The following is a 13,587-nucleotide window of genomic DNA, read 5'->3' as shown; positions in this document are numbered from 1 at the left end:
CCATCAAAATTAAGTTTAACCCAGCCCTAAGGCGGAGGTTTCCATTTCGGCAAGATACAATTGACAGACCTCTTTTCCGAAATTACTGTTCTCCATTGTCGAAGGATTACGCCCAATAGATAACATCACCCATTACCGTTGCAAGTCTGGTGGCTAAGATCTTGATAAGATTTTATACATACTACTGACAAGGCTGATCGGTCTATAATCTTTCAATTCACCCGATCCATCTTTTTTGGGAATTAACGTAATGAATGTGGAGTTACTCCCAATGCTAATTTTACCCCTCTGATGGAACTCGTTAATGTACCCAAACACCTCACATTTTTAATCACCTCCCAATAGTGGCAATAAAAGCCCGTCGGGAAACCATCCGGACCCGGAGCCCGGTCTTTTTTCATTGAATGTAGTGCAGCCTCTACCTCCTCCATCGAAAAAGCCCTTTCCAACCAATCACTTTTCACCATAGGGATAGTCTTGAAATATAATCCCTCTGGTTTTGGACGCCAGCCGTGGGTTTTTGAATACAACTTCTAATAGTATTCCACAATAATTCTCCGGATGTCCTTCGGGTCCTCAATTAAAACTTCATCCATAACTAGAGAGTTTATGTGGTTGATTCGACGGCAGGCTGATGCCATTTTATGGAAAAATTTGCTGTTGTTGTCCCCCTCTTTTAGCCACTTTACACGAGATTTGTCGCCAGCTGATTTCCTCCCTTCGGATGATTTCCTCATAAGATACTTTAAATTCAATTCGGGTTTGCTTCCAATTGCTCAAACTCCTCTAATTTTGATAGAATATCAGCTTTGTTTTGAACTCTGTTTTCTTGCTCCACTTTCGCCCAGTCACGGATTCTAACTTTAAGCTTCTGTCCGAATACAAATCCACGCCATCCCAAGAACACCTTCTCGCCCCACCATTCTCGAATTTTTTCCTCAAAGTTCGCCTCCTCACACAGGGCCATATCAAGTATGTAATCAAAAGAAATTTGTGGCCAAGTAATTAGAGTGTCCATGTTGACGTTTATATTGAAGCTTTCATTAGAATTTCTACAATCCATCAATACTGAACTATGGCTCTCTTATGACCAACTCATAATGACACTACAAGAAAAGTGACATTCACCAATGGTCATGGCTAAGGGATTCTAATGGACCTTGACAAAGACATAAAGTAGCAGTTAGGATTTTTGGCAATAGCCAACTTCTGTGTGTGTGTGTGTGAGAGAGAGAGAGAGAGAGAGAGAGAGAGAGAGAGATCAAATATATTAATTATCATAATATATTAAATAGCTTAGAAACACTTAAGTGGGAGTCGAATCAGACATCTAATCATGGGTACCTAAACAGTAGTGGGGCCGCCGTTAACGTGGCAAGATCCATGTGTTGTACAACATCTAGGAATATTGGTGGGAAGTCCTTGGCCAAGTTCTCCATCACATCCCTTTGTATCAGCTTTGGGTCACTTCCCGCACCTTCTCCTAGAGTTGAACAGAGAGATGATATGGTGAGAGATACTCTTATCAAATTAGGGTGTAAGACACAAATGCCGGGGCAACAAATTAAATAATGGTTGATCACTAACACGCTCGTTTGTTTTAGGGCTTGTTAGTTTTGGATTTTGAGAACTGATTTTGAGTCCAAAACTGATTATTTGACTCAAAATTGAACTGATTGGGAGTACACTGATTATTGGACTTAAATTTACGTTTAATTTTGAGTCCAACAATCAATTTTGGATACCTTTCACAAAAAAAGTTAGGACTCACAATTGGTTCTCATATTTCAAAACCAACAGGGTCTTAGTTTTCTTATTTTTAGGGGTGTCAATGGACTAAGACAATCCCCAAAGGAGCCCAATATTAATGGACAGGATTAGGCTATAATACTTCGATCATGAATGCAAGTTACACTGAATTGCAGATACGTTAAGAAGTAAATATAAATCTATCAATTCAAATTCATGAATCCTTCAAGATGGAAGTACAACTACAAATATGTCAAGGTAGGTGTGAATTTATTCAGGTGGGAGCTAGAATGCGTCAAGGTGGGGGAGCAAGAACTAACCAAGTTCTGACTCCAGAACTTAAATTTACAAATTGGGAGTTGAAAATGCCCTAGGGGGATGGTTTTGGTTCTAAGGGCTGATAGTGTGCATCGGGAGACCCGTGAGATGCCTGTGATCTACCTGTGGGATATGAGATTCTATCTGGAATGGCATGTTACAGTTTTTGTTGTTGTGGGGTTTATGCCATGAAATCCTCATTTGCTAGTAAAATTTAATCTATTCTTGCTGATAAAAGAAATCATGGTTAACTGGAATGTGAATTCTATCCAAGAAATGGGATCAAATCTATCTATGTAAATTGCATAACTTGGCAATCTCCCATATCACCACAGGTCCGCAAGCCTTTCCAATATCTTAGTGTTTTCATCTTCTACCTCTTCCAATGAAGGATGTATGTGGCTTCCGTAATCAGTCACCTGTATCCCGGGCTCTTTTTTCTACGCTGATGTAGATCATATCAAGGAACATATTGGGGAAAACTCAAGGGAGAAGAACTGAGAAAGAGAGTTTTTTAATGGTAGAGAAAGAGGGGTACACCTCCATTCACGCCGCTTCGTTCCGATGTTTGCACTAACCCAGCCTTATGGCCATCACCAAAAGCCCATTTTTCCTACATTACATGTACAAAAATTGAGACCGAAGTATGTTATAATTGGCAATTTGATGATGAAGATATAAAGACGAATATGAGGCATTAAGCTCCATCCTCAACAGACTCCCAAATTGTATTTGGGAGAATAGAAATTGCACGCTTGAGTCGTTCCATGAATGACATGACTCGATGAGCTACATCCTATTGAATGAATACTAAATACTAGTTGCAGACCCGTGCGTTGCACGGGGATGAAAAACAAAGAAACCAAAGAATCAAATGAAGCGAATGATTCATAGAACTCAGCCAAAAAATCCATCTTGTGGAAATTAATGAGAGAGGGAGAGGAAGGGAAGATGATAAGGTAGGAGATGAACCGTGAATGCAATGGGGCGAAAAAGAAAATATAAATGATCAATTATTCTAGTAAGAAAGTAAAATAGAGCTAAACAATATTGACAAAATCATAAGGAGAACTTAAAATTCAATCAGTGCAGGAGTTGTCCATATCTCCAACATCAAGAACCTTTCTCCATGTAAGACATAATAATTTTAAAAGCTAAGAATTTGAGAAATTAACACTAATCAACATGAATTTATTAAAATGAAACCATCAAGATCTCTAAAAATGCTATTCCATTTGATCTAAATTAAATCTAATAAAACTGCATTAAAATTTCTGAACGAAAAATATTCTTTAAATGACCGCGTCACCAACCTCGAAAGATTTTGGGAATCTGAGATCTAGATTAAGCACCAATTAATGAACCTGCAAAGTGAAAACCCAAAGGGAAAACAATAAGTGAAATTTGAGAAATAACAAAATAATATTTACCTATCAACTTACGACCACGGTATAACATTCTTGGGAACCTTTAGGGAAGATCTTTCAATTCACAAAGTCATAAGAAGATGATCTTAAAATTCAACTATGCTCGCAAAGCCATTTTCGATCACAAATCTTCGGACAATCACTAATTGTCATACAGACTATTAGTTATCTTTTTCATTAGAAATAGTTTGGCGTTTCTTTCATTGAATAAATTACATTTTATAAACATTTGACAAAAAACTAATAGTAAATAAAGGACAACAAATTCCATGAGAATCCAATGTATTTTCACTTCTTGGAAAACAAAAAACCTACAACTCTCTACCTAGCATATGTAGGAAAATGGGTAAAGAGAGCTCAAGACATATGTATAATACCAACAACGCTCTACAAGCATGAGTCAAATTGAGAAAATCAATATCATTGGTGAAAGTAGAAGTTTGGTCACTTAATTCTAATCTTATCAGTCCTAATACAACTACTACTTACCTTCTGTTCTTCTCCCACTAATACTACTCTTACTACTGTGACTAATTGGTGAATGGAGTGACCTCCACTGACATCCTTTTTGTGCATCTTAACTTTTCCCTAGGCAGAATCATATTGAATAAGTAAATGTACCATCAAAACAAAATAAGAAAATATGACAGGAAACATGAGACAAAGAAAAGGAGCAGCTCAGCACAAGGACAAAAGACTCCATTGCCATAAAAAAAAGTAGTAAAAACTGAAAAAATAAGTCATTTTACAGGTAGAAAGAAGAAGAAAGAGAAAAAGTAAGAAAGTAACCCATAAAAACCCATCAAAATATCGAATTAACAAAGTTAAGACCCATAAAAAGAGAAAAAGGAAGGAATTAACCCATAAAAACCCATGAAAATATCAAATTAACAAAGTAAAGAACCATAAAAAACAGAAAAAGATATTAGACCATATCCTGTCCCCAAAATTCCTTTTCCCTCTACTGTGTCTCATTTACATTTCAAATAACACCAAAAACAGCCCAGAAAAAAACTATTACAAATTTGTAAAAAGCTTTTAAGAAAATAAGCTTTGCGAAGACACGAAATGGCACACTCAACACAACAATCTAGCAAAAGAGAACGATATCAATCTACATTGTTGCCGAGACAAAGATATTAGACCATGGAACCTTGTAATAACAGAGTTGTAGCATTCTTCAATGGACATTTGTAAGTCATCCAAGGCGTAGCTTTTCAAAACTAAAACTGTCATGGATTGATGATTAATGCTAAATATGTGAGTTTCTTCTTGATTTATCATGGAGTTTAGGAAACATTTAGACGTGAATAGGGTTTGGGCTTATAGTTCAATGGTTGAGGCTATGTATCTGAACCTTAAGGTCGTGGGTTCAATCCTAGCTTACCTACCAAAAAAGCAAAAACATGTAGACATGAATAATGAAATTCAAAAGTTGCCACCTAGATAGATGAAAGGATATGACCTTTAGGCCATGTTTGGCCACCATGAATTTTTTTCCATAGAATATCAGTTTACCAAGTGGTTAGAGAAGGGCGGGGAGATTGGGAGAGGAAGAGAACTGAGAAGGCAGAAGTGAGAAGATAGTCCAAAGTGGCTGAAAAAGAAAAGAAATGAACAAAGTACTCTATTTTGAGTAGAGTTTTTTTCCCACGTTTTTCAACCACTCACGCTCTCCTCACTTATACCATCTCAATTCTCTCCCCCACCCCATGGAACTAAAAGCACAAATCAAAGAAATTTGGACAGAGCCAACAAATTTGACGGAGCAATTAAATTGGGTGAAATGTAGGTCTTGTAATCAAGAGCAGCACAAGGATGTTGAAGCAGGGTGGTTTTTCACAACATATCTAAATCTCCAATAGGAGGTTGGTTCTCCCAAACCTATCCATTTTAATTGAGAGGACAGACTTGACTTAATTAGGGAAGATCTTCAACCAACAGCCCCTTCTTCTTAGTTCACACATTGGAACTTGTCACATTTCACATTAATGAGATGGAAATATAGATTTCAGACATGAATAAAAAAGAAAAAATCAGGGACAAATTAATGAAAATGGAGATGATAGAATGGTGGAGAACAATACCTTATGGTTGAGAAAGAAATCTGATCTTCTTTTTTGCAACCAACTTCTTCCTCTTCTATTCCTTTTTAAAACCTAATCACTCTCCTCTCCAAAGACCCTAAATGCTCCTCCTCTCTTCTTCTTCTCTTCTAGCACTTTCTGAAATTCTCCAAACCCTCTTTCCTTTTTTTCCTCGAAACCCTAATGGGGCCCTCCTTTTCCACAGATCAAAGAAAGAGGGAGAACTAAGATGAGGAGAAGGGAAAGAGAGGGTGGTGGTGGCCGTGGATTTCGATGGTGGGATTTGATGGAGGCCAGAGGTTGAGATGGTGTGGTGTCGGCCGAGCGTTCTCCTTCTCCTTCTCCCAAACTTTGAAACCCTAAAGAGAAAAAAATGGGTTTTCAAGAGGGTTTCTGAAAAAATGGGTTTTCACGAGGGAAATTTTAGAAAGCTCAGGTTGGGAAACGTAGGGGCGTAGGGCGCCCGATTTAGTCTTTTTCGATTCACCGATGTTCCCAAAAAAAAAGCCGGTGGTTCTTATCTGCAGCGACCCTCGTGATCGTCGCTTACTATCAACGCAATACACAATTAATTACTGACGTTTTACATTGCAAACGTCGGAAAATACAAACATTTAGTGACTTTTTTAAAACGTCGGTGAATAAATGCGCGGTAATAGCCACTCGCTCTCGTTCTATTTTACGAACATCGGTGCATATATAGTATTAGAAACGTTTTTACAAAACGTCGGTAACAACTGTTTTTCTTGTAGTGTGTTTTGTATTAGCCAAAATCTATGCCCCTCGTTGGAAATTTTCTCCCATTGTGAAGCTATGGATTTCCAATTATTGTTACATGGTTGGAGTCACCATCCAGGGATCCAAGAGCCCCCAATTGGAGCCTAAAAATGGTCAGAGAGATTCTTTGTTGATTGCCTCACCGGGAAATCGGACGTCGATGCTCCCCTGGAGATTTAGGCCAGGCGGCCAGTTGGCATTCTGAATCCCTCTCATCAGGATTCAAATTTCAAATTTTCAAGGGCCAGATTTAGAAATTTGCAAGGCTCGCTTCCCAAGCCTGGCCTGAAAGGACATCTGAGTTTTAATTCAGGGTCGCAAGATCAGGGTCGTGTCTTAGCTCAGAATAATAGACTGTGGGGCAATCCAACTATGACCAGGATGAATCATGATTCTGGAAATCATGGTCAGTATTTAGAAGAGGGTGGGCCCTCATTCGTGGCATGCTCGGTATAAGAGCTATTTCTTCAGGTGTCTTACTTCCTGACAATTGGACTTTTTGGATCATTCTGGCATCTTCTGTTGGTGCAGCTATCAAGAAGAAGTCCCAATTGATATAAAAATGTTAAAGGATATCTTCAAATAATGAAAAGATCTCTAATCCTGGAGCTACTTTCCAAGCATGGGAAGTTAAAGAGTCTTTGCATCTTTTGGGTGTTGGCAATTATTGTAATGTGCATCCCCTCAACGGCAATGGAGCTAGCACGTTGAGAAGCATGAAGGACACCAACCTTCATAATGCGGGTGCTTAAGAGGGAAGAAGAAGAAAATTACAACTTAAGAACACAACAAGAAAAGAAGAAAAAAATGGGACCAAAGCTCAACCCAAATGATATTCCATCAATTACATAAGTTAATCAACATCCAAAATCCCCCCTCAAGATAGTTTCTAACTCTTTAAATAAAAGAAAACCAAAGCAAATTCGTTCAAGCTCCTCCACTAGCTAGCTTAGGGACTAACATAACATTAATTGCAAAGGAACTCACTAACTTTGACTGTTTTGGGAACCCACAGACACAGTCCACAAAAACTGCCATAACTTTCTACCCTCTTGTCCAATTTTCAAGCACAAATACTTGTTGGAAAGATCTCAAAGAGACCTACAACTTTGTAGTTTACCACTTTCCATGATTCTTCCATTTAGAAGCTCAAAAATCAAGTTCAAAACGGGCCAGCAACATTAATGGGGGACTGCACCTTGGAACTCCACCAAAACCACCTAGGCATGACATGGCTACCATGTTGGCACTGCATCATTTCATAGGATTGGAGGATGGCTGAAGTATAGTAGGGATAATCTTAGTACCAGAAGGAAAATTTAATGATGAAATTGGGAAGCGCCACTTCGGCGCAATTAATGCCGCTTCAGGATAGCGGGAGATTCTTCACAAATTTGGGTTATTGGCCTTCCCTTTGTATCCATTCTGTGGCGATACGCTGTTTTGGGGTGATCTTCTTCTCTGTTTCCTTTGGGTTGGGGACCTAGGATCTAAATGGAAAGTCAGAGCGACTCGGTATCTCCTCCCCCTTGCCTTCCTCTTCACCCCGTGGCAAAAAGAGAATGTTGCCGGCATGGACAGAGCCAGAGGGGGGCAAGGGGGGGCAACTGCCCTCCTAAAAAATCTGAAAAAAAAATCTTATGTGGCTTTCTAATATTCTAAAACTATCATTTTCTGAGCTTTCTAAAACGCAACCTTCCAAAATTTTAGTGATTTTTTTAAAACGTCTTCCCTCCAAGATTTTAGGGATTTTCCAAAAGCAAAACATGCTCTTTCCAAAATCTCAACTATCCTAAATTTTATAACCGGACTCAATCTCTCTCTCCCCAACTCTCTCTCTCTCTCTCTCTCTCTCTCTCTCTCTCTCTCTCTCTCTCTCTCGGGTCTCCATCTCAATCTCCTTCTCTCGAATCTCCCTTTCATTGAAGCAAATAGTGAATTTTGACTTGAGTTGTGATCTTGATTTTTTTATTTGTAATTGTGGTGTTGGGTTATCTCTCTCTGTTTTTTTTTTTTTTTTGCAATATAATTGCGAATTATGAATTTCAAATTTTAGTTTTTGATGAATTTCATTGAGTACTTCTGTTGTAGTGCTACGCTTCTCTTACCTCGTTTTGAATTATAGAGAAAAAAATAGGCTTAGTTGTGATTTTCTTGGAATGGGGCTGTTTTAATGGATCATGACTTGTGACCTGGACTCTTAATTTAGAATAAATTATTCCCAAATAAATAAACATTATATGACGTATTCTTAATTTAGGGACATAAATTATTTACTTGCCAATTGCAGTAAAATAGGGCACATTACGGAAAAGAATTCACTGGCATCAAAACTTTTACCACCTTTGTAACATGTGCAAATATGGAATAAATTATTCCCAAATAAATAAATATTATATAATGTAATCTTAGTTTAGGGATATAAATTATTTACTTGCCAATCGCAGTAAAATAGGGCACATTACGGAAAAGAATTCATTGGCATCAAAACTTTTACCACCTTTGTAAAATGTCCAAATATGGGTATCGGCCTAAAACAAAGTTTTATGGTCCATTTACTTCGAATGGAACAAACCCTCACTGAAAATTTACTCCAAGGAATTCCTTATATATATTCCATGTTCTGTTCTATAAGATTGTAATTGTCAAATATTTTTCCTAAAAAATATTGTCATGTACTCTTTTATCATATCAATAAACCAGCTGGTTTCTTAGATACATTCTGTTTAATTGTTTGTTTGTTTTTTAAATATTTGCCCCCCATGGAGCAAATTCCTGGCACCTCCCCTGGTTGTCGGTGGATTTGTTTGAGTTGGAAATCTCCCCAAAGTTCAGAAAAGGATAGCATTCCAAGAGGAATTCGCATCCAAACACTCACCAACTCAAAAGGAAATTACCAGGGATTTTTCAAAACAACAGTGGAAAATATTAAAAGAAGAAGCTAGTAGGTCGCTGGAAACGCTCTTTAGGTTGACTGGTATGTGGACAATCAAAGAATCTCATTTCCCTTTGCATAAGCACCCATTTTTAATCAAATTATTTGATGAGGAACAGTCCTCAAGGCACTTTCGTTGGGAGGAAGATAAGATGAAGGGGATTAAGAAATTAGAGGATGTGATTTCTACAAAGAGAGCATCAGAAGAACAAACCCCAACGGAGGAGGAGCTCTCAGTCTTGGGTCTTGATGAGGAGGTTTTCGCCTCTGAAGTGGTGGGGCTTATCATGGAATTAAAGAAGTCCACAGTCTAGCTTGTCCCTTCGGGGTTTTTGTGTGAAGAGATGCATTAGAGTTTTTTAAGAATGTTATAGTGGGGACGGATCAGTGATAAGATCATTTTTGGGTTTGATGGTAGCCCTTATGTCTGTAAATTAGGGGCTATTAATCCCTACACATTTTTGGTAAAGATCGAAGTACTCCAGAGGGGAAAACATTTGTATAAGTCCTATTATGGCTTGAGTGACCGTAGTCGTTAGCCTAATGGGGTGTTGGTAGTGCTTTAACAATCCAATCATAAGATTGACTAGATGAATGTTAGAAGTTCTGAATTGCGAAGATCAGTGATATAGGGGTCTGGATCTGGGCGATGGGATACTCAATATAATGCTGTCTGTTTTCTGATTATATGTTACCCTTCTACCTCCATGGTCAAAAGTATATTTCTGGCTTTTTATTGATGCTTTGTAATACTTGGCGGGACCTCTGGTCCTCAATGTATCTTTCACAGTATCAATAAAATTTCTGTCATCTTTCAAAAAAAAAAAAAAACCCATACGGCATCTACATTATAAAGAAATTAGGTTAAGCAAAATATGGAAATAGAAATCAGTAGAATAGAAAAAAAGAAAAAAAGGAAACCCTACTCTAATATGGAAATAACTTAAATAAAGAAGACAATCTAAATTAGGAAAACTAATCTTAACATATCCCTGCCCTTAATTTCAACCTCATCCTCAAGGTTGATTATCCTCATCATCGTCTTCGGAATAGCTAGGTGGCTCGATCATCAACAACCGTTTTTGTTCGCAACGATGACCCTTATGCCACTTCGCATCACAGTGCATCTTCATTTAGTCTTTCCTCCTGCAATCACGCATAAGAGATAGTCGTGGTCATCGTGCGAGGACGATACATCTTGAATTCCCGCCTAATGTCTGGACGGAGTCCTGCAACAAACGTCCCAACCAACTGTGGCTCCAACCAGTCTCTGGCTCAGTTTGAGAGTTGTTCGAAGCGACCTTGAGACTCCAAGACAGTTGTTGTTTGCTGTATTTTTGCTAGTTCTCCATGGAAATCTTCGTACCCAGATGGTCCAAAACAAACTAATAGGCCTTGTACTGATTCCTTCCAAGTAGGAATTTCATGACAAGGATCTTTGTTAGCCCAAGGGTTCCCATGGGTTCAACTATTCACCTTTACTTTCTTGTTTTGATGCTAGCAAACCCAAATTGATTAGTCTTTATGGACTAATGTGTTGCTTTGGAATGTTGTGCCTTAAATAGGAACTTCATATGTCATATCGCCATTACACAATACAACACGACACAAGGCTTGAGGATCAACATGCGCAAATGAACTAAGAGAGCTTGCACACATTGGAGGAACCATCTTTGGAAGATGTCCAAGCATAGAGTTCAAGTTGAGGATCCCACAAGCATGCCTAGCATATGCCAAGAGGAGCTTGAAGTTGAACAGAGTATTGGTGAACTTCTCATGCCTCAAAAGTGAAGATTCATTCAAGAAGAGAAGTTACATGTACCAAAGCTCTCTCAAGTGGTCACTTACAAGCGAAAAGTCCAAGGAAGACCTTTGAAGCCAATACGATCAAGGTGCTAAGTAGTTTAACTTTATAGATTGTATTGGAGATCTTTTTCAAGTGGTTTTGCATTTCAAAGTGTTTTTCATTCCTCTTTCAAAACCAACCTTGAAACCTATTTGTATTTCATGTAAAATCATTTTCAAAGGTCCTAAAAGTTATTAAAAAAAAAGTCCATAGCCCAAGAACGAAAGCCCAAGTGCTAACCAAAGTTTACAAATGAAAATGAATGACATTAGCACTTGAATTGTGAAAACAACAGCTTAAAACTGATTTAAATGGTTCAAAATACTATCAAATAATTTTGAAAATATTTTTAACAGATAGCTCTCGTTTTTCTCATGTTCGTCTCAATTAAAGTCGTCGCTTAAAGTTTTTGTTATAGAGATTCAAGGAAATGGTGACGGATATATTTGTTAGAGTATTTTCAAAGAGTAATTTTGAAAAGGTTTTAAGGGAAATGTGAATCTTGTCTGTAAAATGGGTCGCTTTGGGAAAAGAGGGTGAAAAGTGCTTTGGGAGAATAGTCCCACATTGGAAACTCAAGAAATTGCAGAGGGGTATAAAAAGCATTACCTACGTCTCTCTCTCTCTTGCTTTGTTGCACAATGGGTTTTGGAATGGTCTGCACCGTTGCACCATCCGCACAAGTGCGACGTGTGCTGAAGGGCGCTAGTAGCTCTTTTTGGCGCACTTTGTGCTGTTAGGAGGGTGGACATTGGTTTTACACAAACCCACAAACCAACAATCACTCCAGGAGTAATCTGGACCATAGAATCGTGGATGTGAGCGATCTAATGGTTAGATTTCTTTCCAATCTTACAAGGTGACTTGTAGCGGTGTGCTTTTTCAAACAAAAAAGACATCAGAAGCTCTATATAAAGACCAAAAACCACTCATTTACAGTAGATTAAGAAAACCCACTAGGGGAATTCGAATTTGTGAATTTCCATAAGCAATTTCATTCTCTTAAAACCTTTCTAAATTCGTTTTTACCATCTTTTAGAAGTTTTCTTCTAGTTTTCTGTCATTCTAGAAACACAAACACAAGTATCTTGCATACTTGTTAAATCGAAGGGTGACTCAGTATTTGTCTACGTTTAGTGCAAAACGTTAACAAACATTTGGTGAAAAATTCACCGGGCTTGAGTCGAATTTGTGGTTCCCCTTGCACACAATTGGTGGGGGCGAATATCGTCTTAAGGAAAGCAACAATGTACCTTGAAGCATCTCAATTTACATCTTCCTTCATCTCCACCGTCAACAATTTTCTCCATCTTTCACCAATTGCCACTGATTAATCACAAAAATAAAATGGGAAGTTATAACAGATTGGAGAACCAGAAGTCTGAGAAGATTAACTACAACACTTATATTGTTGATCTTCTTTAAGACATGACTATTTTTCCGACATAATATTGATTACGTGTTTGAATACAACCTACCAGATGAACCGAGCTATCCGATGTGTAACTCAAGACCGAGTTCTCTGCAAATAGTGGGGACTTAAGTAGCACATCAAGGCTGAAATCCTACTACCAACTAGGATTATTTACACATTTGGACTTTAGCTCAGGATACCAAGGGATTCTAGCTTCCTAGCCTAGTTATGTTTATTTTCTGTAGGATGTTTCTTGAGTTGGTCGGGTTCTAGTCTCCTAGTTGGCAACAAAGCTTGGCTCCAGACCGGTCTCCATTCCCTTATAAGCCTATCCATATCTCCTTGCATTTCAGATCTGGGAATCATTGCTTTTGCGTGGAACTCCCAAAAATTTCCCCTCTACACCGAGGTTACCGAGATCTTCCTTGAGGGATTTTCACCGTCCAGGAGGGCACACTGGGGTTACCAAACCCTGTCTCTAATACCTTTTCCGATGTTGGAATCTTCACTTTTGTATGGAACCCCCAACAAATGATATAGCAAGTATAGAGAAAGACGGATTTCACAACACCGTAAGATCCTCTTCTCAAATAGTGAAACCAAAGTTTACACTAGCCCAAGAAAAACAACCAAAGTAGAAGAAGAAGAATGCCCAAAAAAAGATGTGCTTCAATATATGAGAGAAGAACAAAACATACAAGATAAAGAACACAAAAAAGAATAAAGCTTCAAGAGGAAAGCTTGCACACAAGAGACCTTCAATGAAGCTTCAATGGAGGTCTAGGTAGTGGAGAATCTCTACAAAAGTGAAGTAATGAGAATTAGGCTTGTTCAAGGAAAGTAAAGAGAAGATAGCTTAGGTAAGTGGTAGTGGGTATGGGAAAGTGGTGTCTTAAAAGCTTAGGGAAGTAGTGGGTTTGGAGTTCCAAGTAAAGGTTTGAATTTGAAATAGGTAGGTAGTGGGAAAAGATGGAGCAAACATGTGTGAGTCACACATGTGCAAGCTAGGCAAAAAGACCAACATGCCCATGGAC

This window comes from Tasmannia lanceolata, unplaced genomic scaffold (genome assembly GCF_043159265.1).
Source record: "Tasmannia lanceolata isolate RefF3 unplaced genomic scaffold, GAP_Taslan_0.1 ptg000011l, whole genome shotgun sequence".
NCBI classification, from domain to species: domain Eukaryota; kingdom Viridiplantae; phylum Streptophyta; class Magnoliopsida; order Canellales; family Winteraceae; genus Tasmannia; species Tasmannia lanceolata.
This window is presented reverse-complemented; position numbering follows the sequence as displayed.